At 41.7% G+C, this 12262-nt stretch overlaps 1 protein-coding gene across 10 annotated transcripts in view; it reads left to right on the top strand.

Annotated features, from left to right (window-relative positions):
* Window positions 1-12262, top strand: part of NBEA (neurobeachin) — an 881590-nt gene that overhangs the window by 605224 nt on the left and 264104 nt on the right. The window lies entirely within an intron of this gene.

Below are 12262 nucleotides of genomic sequence, written 5' to 3'. Positions count from 1 at the left end.
TATACTCTCTGTCACAGTAGTAGGATGGGAAAGGAGAGGCTTCCTGGCTGCAAGCAGAGATTGAAAAGGGGTGAAGCTGCAACTAAAGAATGAACATTGTTGGTCAGAATGCAAGTTGGGAGTGGATAGAACTCTCCGTATCAACACATTCCATTGGAGTGGTGGTGTGTGGTCAGGTCTTAGATTCACTCCTGGAATTGTGTTCCTGTGAGTTCTTACATGTTCTGCGTTGAAGCACCATGTTACTTGTTGTGGAAGATGTATGAAATAATGACACTTTTTGAATTAATACATTCTCCAGTGTGTTATCTCATGTGGAGTGAAAATATGAGAAATGTGCCTGGAATGAGGTATCGGTATTAAAAGATTAATTTTACTATGGAAGATATATTTGTTAATTTGCACTGTGACTGGAGAAATGGGGTTTTTTGATCTATTGAAGGAGAAACTTGAAACATCACTCAGTTTAAGATTAAGTTCTCCTTACTCCAGTACTATTTTCTGATGTCACAGGCAATGGAAAGTGGAAGTCAGAAATTAGATCATGCATGAATGACAAAAAATAATGAATGAAGTTAGTCTAGCATTTTGAAACTAAATTATAAAAAAAAACTCATGTTGGGACCAACTAATAAACAATATTATTATCAACAGTCAGTATGGCAACTCAATGTTTATCTGTTTAGAAATGTCCATTTTTATACCCATCACTGAACACCTTGCTGTCTCACTTTGGTAAAATAGTAAGTTTAGACAGCTAATGTGATCGCTTAATCTAGATTCCTTTGGTAGGTTTCATTTAATAGCAGAGAGAGGTTGGAGGCATCTCTATCAAGCTCCACCTTTGACATACACCCCAGATAAATACTAATATACAATTGCTATGGTTTAAAGGCTACAGTATGCAGTTATGTTAAAATGTTGATTTAACCTGCATGGTAATCTGATAAAGCTGTTATGCATCTTGAAGGTCCCTATAATTCCTCTGCAAACTGTAGGCTCTTGTACATACTTGACACTGTCCTGCTAGTCAAAACACTGAGATGCAAGGCATGCCTCATGGTCCTATCCTTCTTTAGGAAACTCATACTTCGGGGGAAGGGTCCTATGTTTCTGGTCTCAGAGATGCAGATGAATATGACCCTCCTCCCTAAGAGTTTAGCTCTTTCCCTGTATCAGTGGTTCTCAAACTGTGGGTTGGGACCCCAGAGTGAGTCATGATGCCATTTTAATGGGGTTAAAAGGGCTGGCTTATGCTTGCTGGGGCCAAAGCCCATGCCACACTGCCTGAGACCAAAGCCTGAGGTCTTCAGCCCGGGGTGGAACGATTCAGGTTACAGGCCCCCTGCCTGGGGCTGAAGCCCTGGGGCTTTGGCTTTGCGCCTCCCATTCCCAGGGAGGCAGGGTTCAGGAAGGCTGAGGCTTCCATCTCCCCTTCTGGATTTGTGTAGTACTTTTTGTTGTCAGAATGGGGTCGTAGTACAATGAAGTTTGAGAACCCCTGCCCTATATATTTCAAATCTGGATTATGGATATTGATAAAAATTAACATCTTAAACACTGCCAGGAAATCTGCCTTAGGAATGTCAGCAATTTGCCTGAATGCTTGCAAGGCACTTCCATAAGTAAATGTCATAAACACAAGTCAGTGCCATCTTCTAAAACATGGATCCCATCATCTTTGGCCTCCTGTATAATATCAGGTAATGTCTCAGCTGCACCATCAAGGGACTTCAGAAGTATTACTACCTCCTGGTTAGTCTCCTTTCTGCAATTGTCACTTCTAGTAGGACAAATGCTGCTGTACCATATAATATAGGGGAGGCTTTCTGACCATATGAAAGTAGTGGCAAGAAATGCGGCAGCAGTACACACGTGCACACACCAACCAAAAAAACCCAAAAAAACCCATCATTTCATTTTTACCCTCAAACTAACCCAAATCCTTGAAACTAAGTCAAGGGTAGATGGGGAAGGGGAGGACAGTGGAGAGAAAATAAATGCAGGAGTTAATTTTCAGAAAACATCCTCCTGATGCTGTGTCAGCTCCACCAATCACTAGAATTATTTACTGCATGATTTTACACTAGATAAGAAAACTGTTTTCCAAAGGTCATCACGCTCACAGGGTGATTCCAAAACACCTAGCAACCTAAATAAAAAAAGACAACTGTTAGCTATTTTTTTGCATGAGAAATATTAGAACCCACAGCCCTGCCAAGAGCATACCTCACAGAAGCAAGACCAGCCATTCTTTCTTTCTTGGAAGTGTAGTTCTCTTCTGTAAAAATTCTACACCTTGTCTGTGCCTTTTCTACACCTGTCACCGAAATATACCAAGAGACACATCTGCTTGCTTTAGTGATTTAGGGTATATCTACAGTGCAAGAAACCACCTATGGCTGGTCCAGGTGAGGTAACTTGGGTTCACAGGGCTCAGGCTGTTGGGCTATAAAATTACAATGTAGACGTTTGGGCTTAGGCTAGACTCTGGGATCTGAGACCGCACAAGGGGGCAGGTCCTAGGGTTGCCAGATGTCCAGTTTTCAACCAGAACACCCAGTCAAAAAGGGACCCTGGCGTCTCTGGTCAGCACTGCTGACCGGGCCATTAAAGTCCAGTTGGCCGCAGCAGGGCTGTCAGGCTCCCTGCCCGGTTCTGCATGGCTCCCAGGAAGTGGCCAGCATGTCTCCCCAGCTCAGTGACAGCCACGGGAGCTCTGTGCGTTGCCCCCACCATGAGCACCAGCTCTGCAGCTTCGATTGGCCAGGAACCTGGAGCCTGATTCTCCCCTCCCCCCCCCGTGCCCCAACCCCCTGCCCCAGACTTGAGTTCCCTCCTGCACCCCAACCCCCTACCTCTGCTCAGAACCCCCTCCTGCACCCCCTTCCCCTTCTGCACCACAACCCCCTGCCACAGCCCAGAGCCCCCTCCCACACTCCAAACTTCTCACCCCACAGCCCAGAGCCCTCTCATCCCCAGCCCCACCCTAGAGTCCACACCTCCAGCCAGACCCCTCACCCTTTCCCTCAGCCTGTCCCAGTCCAGTGAAAATGAGCTGCAGAGGGAAGGGGATAGAGTGAGCCAGGGGCGGGGCAGGGGGCAGAGCAAGGGTGTTTGGTTTTCTGCAATTAGAAAGTTGGCACAAGTGTTTTATTGCAGGATAGACATACGCTAAAGTAAGTTTACTACCTTTTATCCCTATTAGCAGAGCAAACACAATTAAGAAGGGAGTAAAGTATCTTTCTCTTCATATGTTATGAATAGAGCTGATTGGGAATTATCCATACAAATGATTTTCTTATGGGGAAATGCAGTTTCTTCCAAATCTAAATGTTCTGGTTTGACACACATCAGAATATTTCATTTTTTGAAGTAACCTGAAATGTTTTGTTTAAAATCAGTTCAACCAAATATTAAACTACATTCCCCTGTCAGTGCATTGCTTTATGGGAGTTGTAGTTTGGGCCCCCATTCTCTCCTAAGGGGTATGCGCCCCAGAGAACTAAATCTCCCATAATGCAATTCAGATTTCCCTCTGATCAAGCTACATGGTGCATTGTGGGACCCATGACTCTGGACGCATTATGAGATATGTAGTCCAGCTAGGGCTCCTGGTCCATAAGGGAAAATGGGGACATCAGACTTCCAACCCACAACTGCCATGAGGTAATGCACCGCTGTGGGAAAGTGTAGTTTAATACTTAACTGACTCATTTAAAATCAGTTCAACGACCCAAAACATTCTGACTTAGGGAATGTCAAAATGTTTTGTTTTGATCAAAAATGTCAAAATGAAATGTTTTGACTTTCCGAATTGGAATTTGTTGGAATTCCATTCCATGAATAATTTTGAATTTTTTTCTCTCCCAATTTGGGATGAAAACCAATACTGAAATATAGAAATTTCCCAGTGGATAGGAATTCTGAATTTCACTCAGCTCTTAACTATGCACAGAGTTGTACAAAGTTCCAAAGTTCCAGGAACAATCCTTTATTATGATGATTATTTATATTACAATAGTATTTGAGACCTATCATGATGAGGACTAGGGTTGCCAACATTGTATTTTAAAAATAAGGGGCTGATTTCTTAGAACCTGTGGCTCACGCCTCCTCTCAATATCATCATCATCATTAGTAGTAGTAGTAGTAATAATAATAAGTAGAACTCTCCTAAATTCACCTGGGGTTGCTTTTTGCAGAACTCTACCACTCCCAATCTTGTACAGAGATGAAAAAATAAGGGATGTCCCTTGCAATAAGGGACTGTTGACAACCCTAGGACAAATACTGACAGACCCTTCCCTGAAGAGTTTAACTCTGTGACTCAGGCATTGAAGGCCATGGATTTGCACAAAGTCTCATTAAGAACCGTATTGGGACTGTTGAACCTTTAGAATTGGTGGTGGAGTGAGAAATAAAGAACGCAGCTTGACTTTCAGATCTCAGGTTCAGGTTTCAGGGTTTAGCACTGAAAATAACATGTTTATCTGTGAACTGAACACATTTGATCTGGAAGTTATTGAAACACAGTAAATATAGGACTCCACAATGCCATTTACTTCTACTTTTCAGAGAAGACCCACACTTAGGCCTGTCTTTATTCAAAGATGTACTGGTTTAACTTGGTCAGTTTAAAAAATTGAGTTACTTAAATGGGTCCATAACCCTACATGGACACTCTGAATTCAATTTAAAACTGGGTTATATTGATTTAGTTTGACTCACTAAAGAATTAAGTTAAACTAAATCAATATAAACCAAGTAAAAATAGAATTAAGAGTGCCCACACAGGCTTTTGGACACATTTAATTCAATCAGTTTAAAAAAACACATTTTATTAAAACAGTGCAACTCTAAATATAGAGAGATATTAGTTATTAGAAAACTATTCACTCAGAAAATATAAATATTGTAATACCTTGATTTTCAAAGTTAAAACAAAACTGAAAAATGCTAAGGAAAGTTAAAACAGACTATGGGCAGGGCCAGCTCCAGGCACCAGCCGAGCAAGCTCATGCTTGAGACGGCAGATTCTACGGGGCGGCATTCCGCCCAAACCTAGGGCGGCATGGCTGCTTTTTTGTTTTTGGTTTGTTGCTCTGGCCGCCCTGTAGGGGGCGGTGGTGCGGAGAAGAGGAGAGCCCTGCAGCAAACTCGGCAGGGCAGCCCACGTCCTTCCCTCCCAGCGGAGCGGAGCCCTCCTGGCAGGCAGCATGGCGGTCGGGGCCATGGGGTGAGTGCCCCGCTGAAGCAGTGGCCACCTCCCTTCTCTGCGCCACCTCCACTTTGCCGCTCTGGCTGCGCCATGTTTTTGTTTTGTTTTGTTTTCACCACCCACCCCACCCCCACTTTGCTGCTCCATCCGCTCCATGTTTTTGTTTTTTTCCCCCCTGCTTTGCCACTCTGGCCCCCCCCTTTTTTGTTTTGCTTGGGGCAGCAAAAAAAGCCAGAGCCGACCCTGACTATGGGCCCAGACTTGCAAACACTCACATGAGTGGACTTTAAATATCTTTCATTCCAGAGACTTTCCTTCATAGCTTTTCATCAACCATACTGCACAAATCATTGTAGAACTAGGCTTATGTAATGACTAAGATTCAGGGAAGCACATCCCTTGGCCCGTGCCGCTTCCTGCAGTCCCCATTGGCCTGAAGCAGCGAACCACAACTCGTCGGAGCTGCAGTTGGCCGAACCTGCGGATACTGCAGGTAAACAAACCTTCCTGGCCCGCCAGTGGATTTCCCTGATGGGCCACGTGCTAAAGGTTGCCGATCCCAGTTATAGAACATACTTCTATACATTACATATGATGTCATATTTTTTAAATAATTGCATTCTGGATCTTAGTCATTAGATAAGCCTAGTATCCCATATGTCACAATGAGGATAACTTAGATTGAATCTTCTTAAGAGTATTTGTTTTCATTTTTAATTAATAGCAGTGATGTAGTGGATTTCATTGCTCACACAGAATTAGTTCATTTTGTGTGTGTGATGGATTCAAAGAAAATTTGTGTTTAATCTCAAGATTTTCAATTGCAGGAGTATTTTAACAGGATTTTGTGGTGTGTTCAGTTATCAAAAGTTTTGTTTTTATTTTCTTAGTATTTTACATATTAAATATTTTACCATTTTCTGTTTCAATTTTAGCTCCTTTCCTTCCCAGACCATTCACTTCGAGGCAAGTCACATGTTTGTGAAAACTAATGACTAAGATAGCCCTGTCTATTGTAGCCAGTTTCTAATAATAAATTGTTAATCAATGGCATTGCAATCAAACCAGTTGCAGTTAAGTGATAATCCCTAACTCTTCTGTATCCTTAGCAGTTTTTTTTCTTTTCCATTTTCTAATGTTGTAATTTCATCTAGGAGCTTAAATATGCAAATTTACTAATAATTTGTTCTTCTCTAAGTAAATTATTTTTTCATAATGAAAAATATATTGGTATGTTACTTCATGGTAAGTTTATACTTTCAATGTGGAGTATATATTAACCGAAGTATTGTCTTTACAACCATTTTTTTTAAATAGAGAGAGCGAGAGCTAAACTAGAAACTGGAGAACAGATTAAAATAAATTTCACACTACCTGGATTACATGGGTTTAAAGTTTTAGGAATACATTCAGACCTCTGCTGCATGTATACAATTCCCATTGACTTCACTAAGAGCTGTGTGCACACATCTGAGGGCAGAATTTGGCCTTAGTGAACCTTTGGAAAGATTCTGTGTCCCATGAATCCTAGAGTTAGAAGGGACCACAAGGGCCATCTAGTCTAACTCATTGCCAAGGTGCAGGATTTGTTGTGTCTAAACCATCCAAGACAGATAGCTATCCAGCCTCCTTTTGTAAACCTTCAGTGAAGGAGATTCCACAACCTCCCTAGGCAGTATGTTCCATTGTCCTACTGTTTTTACAGTTAGCAGATTTAGATTAAATCTCAGGAAAAATTTGCTATGCTGTAGGTTGAACCCAGTGAATCCAAAATGGATGACCTCTTAGTTGTTTGTTCAGCTTTCTTAATCAGAAAGTTGTCCCCTACACACATGCTAAGAATTTGCAGAACATATTATGTTTTGCTGTGCTAATCTTCCAACAGATATCATGGCAGTTAAAATCCCCCATTAATACTAGCTCGTGTGTTAGCTAATCTTATTACCTGCTCGTAACACTACTTCTTCATGATTTGATGGTCTGTAATAGACCCCCACCATAACATCACTACTGTTCTTTTCTTGTCATCCTCACCCAGAGATTCTCAATAGGTCTGTCCCTCACATTCTCTTGTATGTCAGAGCAAGTGTCTACATTCTTGGCATATGGTGCAACACTTCTCTCTTTTTTCCCCATACCTATCCTTTCAGAACAAGCTATACCCCTCAATGCTGGTACTCTAGTCATGGGAGTTGTCCCATGACGTACATGCGTTTCAGCTGCACCGTAATGTGGCATTTGTAAGCTTTCAGAACTAACAGTTAGGACCAGACAGACAAAGTAGTTCAGGCAATATTTTTGACCAGTCTCTAAATAGTGAGTAATATCTGGACATGAATGAGAGAAAGGAAATAAAGATGGGAGTAGATGAGGCTCCAAGAATATTTGCAGAGGGAAAAGTCAGCTGGGATGGACCTGCCACAGGTTTTTATTCGCTGTGTAGACATACCCATAGTGGATGCATTTACTTCCTGCCCTGGGCTATGAAAAATAAGTTGGATCATGGGAATTGGATGGCTTGTAGGAGTATTAATGACATACAGGGCCTTTCATTTCCAGATCTGTTCAAATCCAGATGAGATTGATAGCAAGCAAAAGTTACCAACATCTATTTGGTGGCCTATGCAAAATTACTTGTTTGTCTCGTTTCAGTCACAATCATTACATCATTACAATTTTGAGAAATTTCCAATTAAAATTGTTTTTGTTGAGAGAAAATTGGAACAGTTCCAAAAGTTCTAGTATGTTAAAACTATGTAACGTTATCTAAAATAAACAAGTAAATCATTTAGCCTGTAAGAGGTATTTTCAATCCTTCATTTACATTTCTGACAAGATTTTAGGAGCCTTACATAGGGCCAGATTCTGTTGTAAAAACTGTCTTGCTTCCACACTAGTGGTCCAATTACAAGATTAAAAAGCCTCTTTAAAAAAATAAATATCCTTGGTGGTGGAGAACCTGAGTACGATTTTTACTGAATCTGTTTTTTATATAATTGTAAACTGAATTTGGAGAGAGAAATGCATTTTAAAATGTATTCAATGTTAGTAGCATCTCTTGTGCCCCAAATCCTCAACAGAATTTTCTTTATTAGGACTCAACTGTACAGATCTTCTGGTAAGTTGTGCCACCCTATATAGCTTTCTCCTTACCAATTTTAACAAATAGTATAGGACATCTTTTGATTTCCCTTTTCCTCAGTTTCATCAACTTCTCTTTCTGACCAGTGCAGGTTGCATTTCTTCATCCATTCCTTACAATCTAGTCTGCCAGAGTTTTCACTGGCCCTTTACTTTATTGTAGCCATATTAGTCTTGTGGTTCCACATATGGAAAGTTTACTGAGCCAGATTTTCAGTCTGTGACTGCTATATATTCAAATTTTGATCCTTAAATCAACATGTAAAGAAGGAAATAATTTTTGTACATAAGTTTAATTTAAATTCAGTCATAAATTACACAGAGAGAGAGAGAGAGAGAACTGCTGTGTAGCCATTTCCTACTTGAAAATATCAAAAGCAATAATTTCAGAAACATCCTATTTTTAGGCCTTTCAGTATTTTAATCAATTTGGTTTCATATTATCCAAAATAGTCTATCAAAGTTTGACTCCCAAACACAACTTTGAAGAGCACCTCTTACCATGCCTTTCTCCTCCACCCGCTCCCTAAAAATGTATATTCTTATCCATCCATTTTGGATACTGAGCTCCCTAGTAGACTGATGCCTACGCAGCTGGGTTCCCTAACTCTTAAAATGGCATCTGGATTTCGTGATGTGTACTGAGACAGCTTTTCATGTCCTTAGGGCTCTCCCCTACTTATCAGATAGCCAGGATTCTAGGGGATACCAGTCTCCTACTTATGATGGGTGCAGGATTGTTTTAATACTGTCTCTGCAAATGACCAAGCAAGCAAAGCCCCTCAGCTCCCCAAGAATCACTGTCTCAGGGTACTCATTATGTCATTGCATTGTCTAGGCCCTATCCAAACTATAGCCTTGCCTCATGCACTCTGATCTGCACAGGCAAAGCCCCAACAACTTCATTGGGCTCCATGCAGGTGTAAGAATCTGCCTACACAGATTAGATTGCAGGGCTGTGACCTAAATCTGAAATTATGTTAGCAACAATTGTGTTTAAACAGAGTTAGAACTATAGTCAGAGTTTTACTGACCAGTATGGACAGGGATTTTTTTTCCTGAACATTGTTTTATAAAAAGTAGTCAAGGACAAGGAGGTAGCAGCCTGCCACTGGTCTCCAACAAAATCCCTGTCCTCACTGGTCAAGGAAATCATGCAAGTGTCAACTGTGTTCAAAAACAACTGTCAATAAAATTTCAGCTGCTGTATGCACAGTCCCCTAAAGTTAGACTGGGAAATTGTGTGCATTTTTACAACTTTTTCAGTTTAAAATAAATTTGAAATAATGACTCAACTATACCCTTGACACCTTTTACAAACATGTACATAATATATAACATACACAAATTCAACAGCTCATTTCTTCCCCCAAAATCCAACATGTGCACAGCAAGTAACCAGTCCAATTACCCCACACTCCCTGAGCATACTATCCCTCTGCCATCTTACCCTTTCTTTCTCCACAACTTGAGGAAATAAAAACTTTGCACATGGCCCGAAGGTAGTGAAATGGTCTATTTCACAATTCCAAAGTTGAAGTCCTCACAATTTGATTCAATTCAGTAAACGTATTGGCATGACAAGCTATACTACTGTTGCCAAGAAAAAGACAGACCCCACAGGTAGCTCTTCAGAAGCAGGTACAACCCATCAAAGTTATTGCTACATGGTATGTTAGGTGTTTGCTCCTGTGTCCATTTGTTATTAGACTCAGTTTCTTATCGAAGGCAGGTTGCTATGTAGCATGATGCCACCTTGGCTGCCATGCTCCCTTTTCCCAGAATCAGGTGAAGTTTTTCCTTTTCACTTTTTGATGAGCATATTTTATTATTCTTCATAGAGAACTGCAGTAGTATCACAAAAGAAGAGAGTGGTTTCAAAGATAGGTAGGTCCCAGATCATTTAGGGCTTTCAAGTTCAAAAACAATATCCTAAACTCTCCCTCGAGGCCAGCAGGCAGCCAGTGTAGATCATGGAACATTGGTGTAATACTACTCAACAAGTAAGCTGCTCTTTTTTTGTCCCAGCGTCAGTTACCGTATGGTTTTAAGGTGAAGTTTCATGCAGGGCACATTGTATTAGTCTAATCTCGAGTGATAAATGTATGAATCATGACAGTGAGCTCCAAATCTTGAATAGTTACAAGCTCCTCACCAGATGCAAATGATTAAGTACAGTCTTGGCAATCGCTGATACAGGATCATCTGGCAGCAGTTGAGAGAGAATCTTAACCATGACCTTGAACTGTGCTAAGTCCATGTGAACTGTTCAAGGCTTTAGCTCAGTTCAAGGACATTGTTAAGATCTCATCTACACACAAATTGGAACCAGGCTTTAACTGCATCAGTGGGACAAAACATACTTCAGCTGGGCCCCATAAATTGTTGTAGTGGTGATCCTTTAGACAGGCCATTGGTTGTTTCCACTGTGGTGGGGAAAGAGTGCCAGACTGAAGTGAGCTCAGCACACTATAGGCATGATGATCATCATCAAACACGCACAGTCTACTGAGAACCATTGTGCTAGCCAGAGTGACCATGGTTGATGGTGCAGCACCAGGCATCATGTAGTAAAGTTCTCAGATCTGGCACAATCCTGCAAATCCATGAATCTCTGAGACAGCTGCATGGGCAGAATCAGTTGGGATCAGGGCACACAACCCTTCACGAATCAGTAGAGTTTTCTAGAGCCTGGTGTGGCTGGGGTGTTTTTGTCCATTCTAGTGACATGGCTGACAAGAATGCAATGCTGCTTTGAATATGAATGATTGAAGAAAGGTCAGATTTCTGTGAGATTCTGAAATTTTTGACAAAGTCAAACCACTTTATGCAGGATTTGGTGCTGGCAGCACATATGGAATCTCTAGTCAGTCCATGTCTGCCTATAAGAAGATCTAGGTTCTTACCCATATAGTAATGCAGATAATAGAAAGATTTGATAGATCCTGAACTTTGTCTCAGCCATGGATGGCAGGTATTATAGATTGGGGGAGGCTGAGCCTCCCGAAACATCCCAGTGTGACCCTGCCCATGTGCTGCCTGCCCGGCGCTCTGGGGCTGTGGGCTCTGGGGGGGCGCAGGTGGCCCAAGGCTGGGGCAGAGGGGCCGGCGACCGCAGTGGGTGTGCTCTGGGCTCCAGCAGGGGAGGAGCCTCGGACAGAAGGGAAGGGGCTGGGAGCTAGCCTGCCCCAGTGGCTGGTTCACCCACTGCTCATGGTCTCAGTAGAAAAAATTTTTGCAAGACATGGACTTCATGAAGGAGGTGGTGAGACCTGTTCATCAAAAAACATTAAATTTGCTGTGACCATTTGAACTCTGCTTAGGTAGATGAACTCAATAGTGCTCTCCATGATATTCATCCCTACGTGCATTGGAAGGTCTGCTGGCCCACCCCAAGGCGCCTTCGAGCAGCTTGGGTGGAATACCATCAAGCCCAGCAGAATGTCCATTGCATAATTTTTGGATGGCCTTCATACTTCCTTGTGTAATGGAGGATCAGTGTTCATCCCTGGCTCTGCAGCCATGAGTTTTGCCAGGTGATGTAACCCTGGACAGTTATCAGCAGGTGCATGGTTTGGCATCTTTTCATAATGTATTTTCCATGTGTCCAGGACCTCATTCATCAGTGGCTTGATCCTGCAGCATCCAATCATGGAGGTTTTTCATCAACTTAAATGGGAGCTGGATGAAGCCTTATATCATGGATGCCTTACACCATATTTTGAACAATATAAACAGGACTATACTTCTATGAATATCGTAAAGCACAACATTTTCCAAAAAAAATAGCATTTTTACATTTCTCTCTAAACAATACCAAGAAGATATGTAATTCAGACAAAAATCTTCCTTTGGATGTACACATGTGGTTCTCACTGAAATGGGAGCTACATACATATA

The sequence above is a fragment of the Gopherus flavomarginatus genome, chromosome 1 (genome assembly GCF_025201925.1).
Source record: "Gopherus flavomarginatus isolate rGopFla2 chromosome 1, rGopFla2.mat.asm, whole genome shotgun sequence".
NCBI lineage: Eukaryota > Metazoa > Chordata > Testudines > Testudinidae > Gopherus > Gopherus flavomarginatus.
This window is presented reverse-complemented; position numbering and strand designations above follow the sequence as displayed.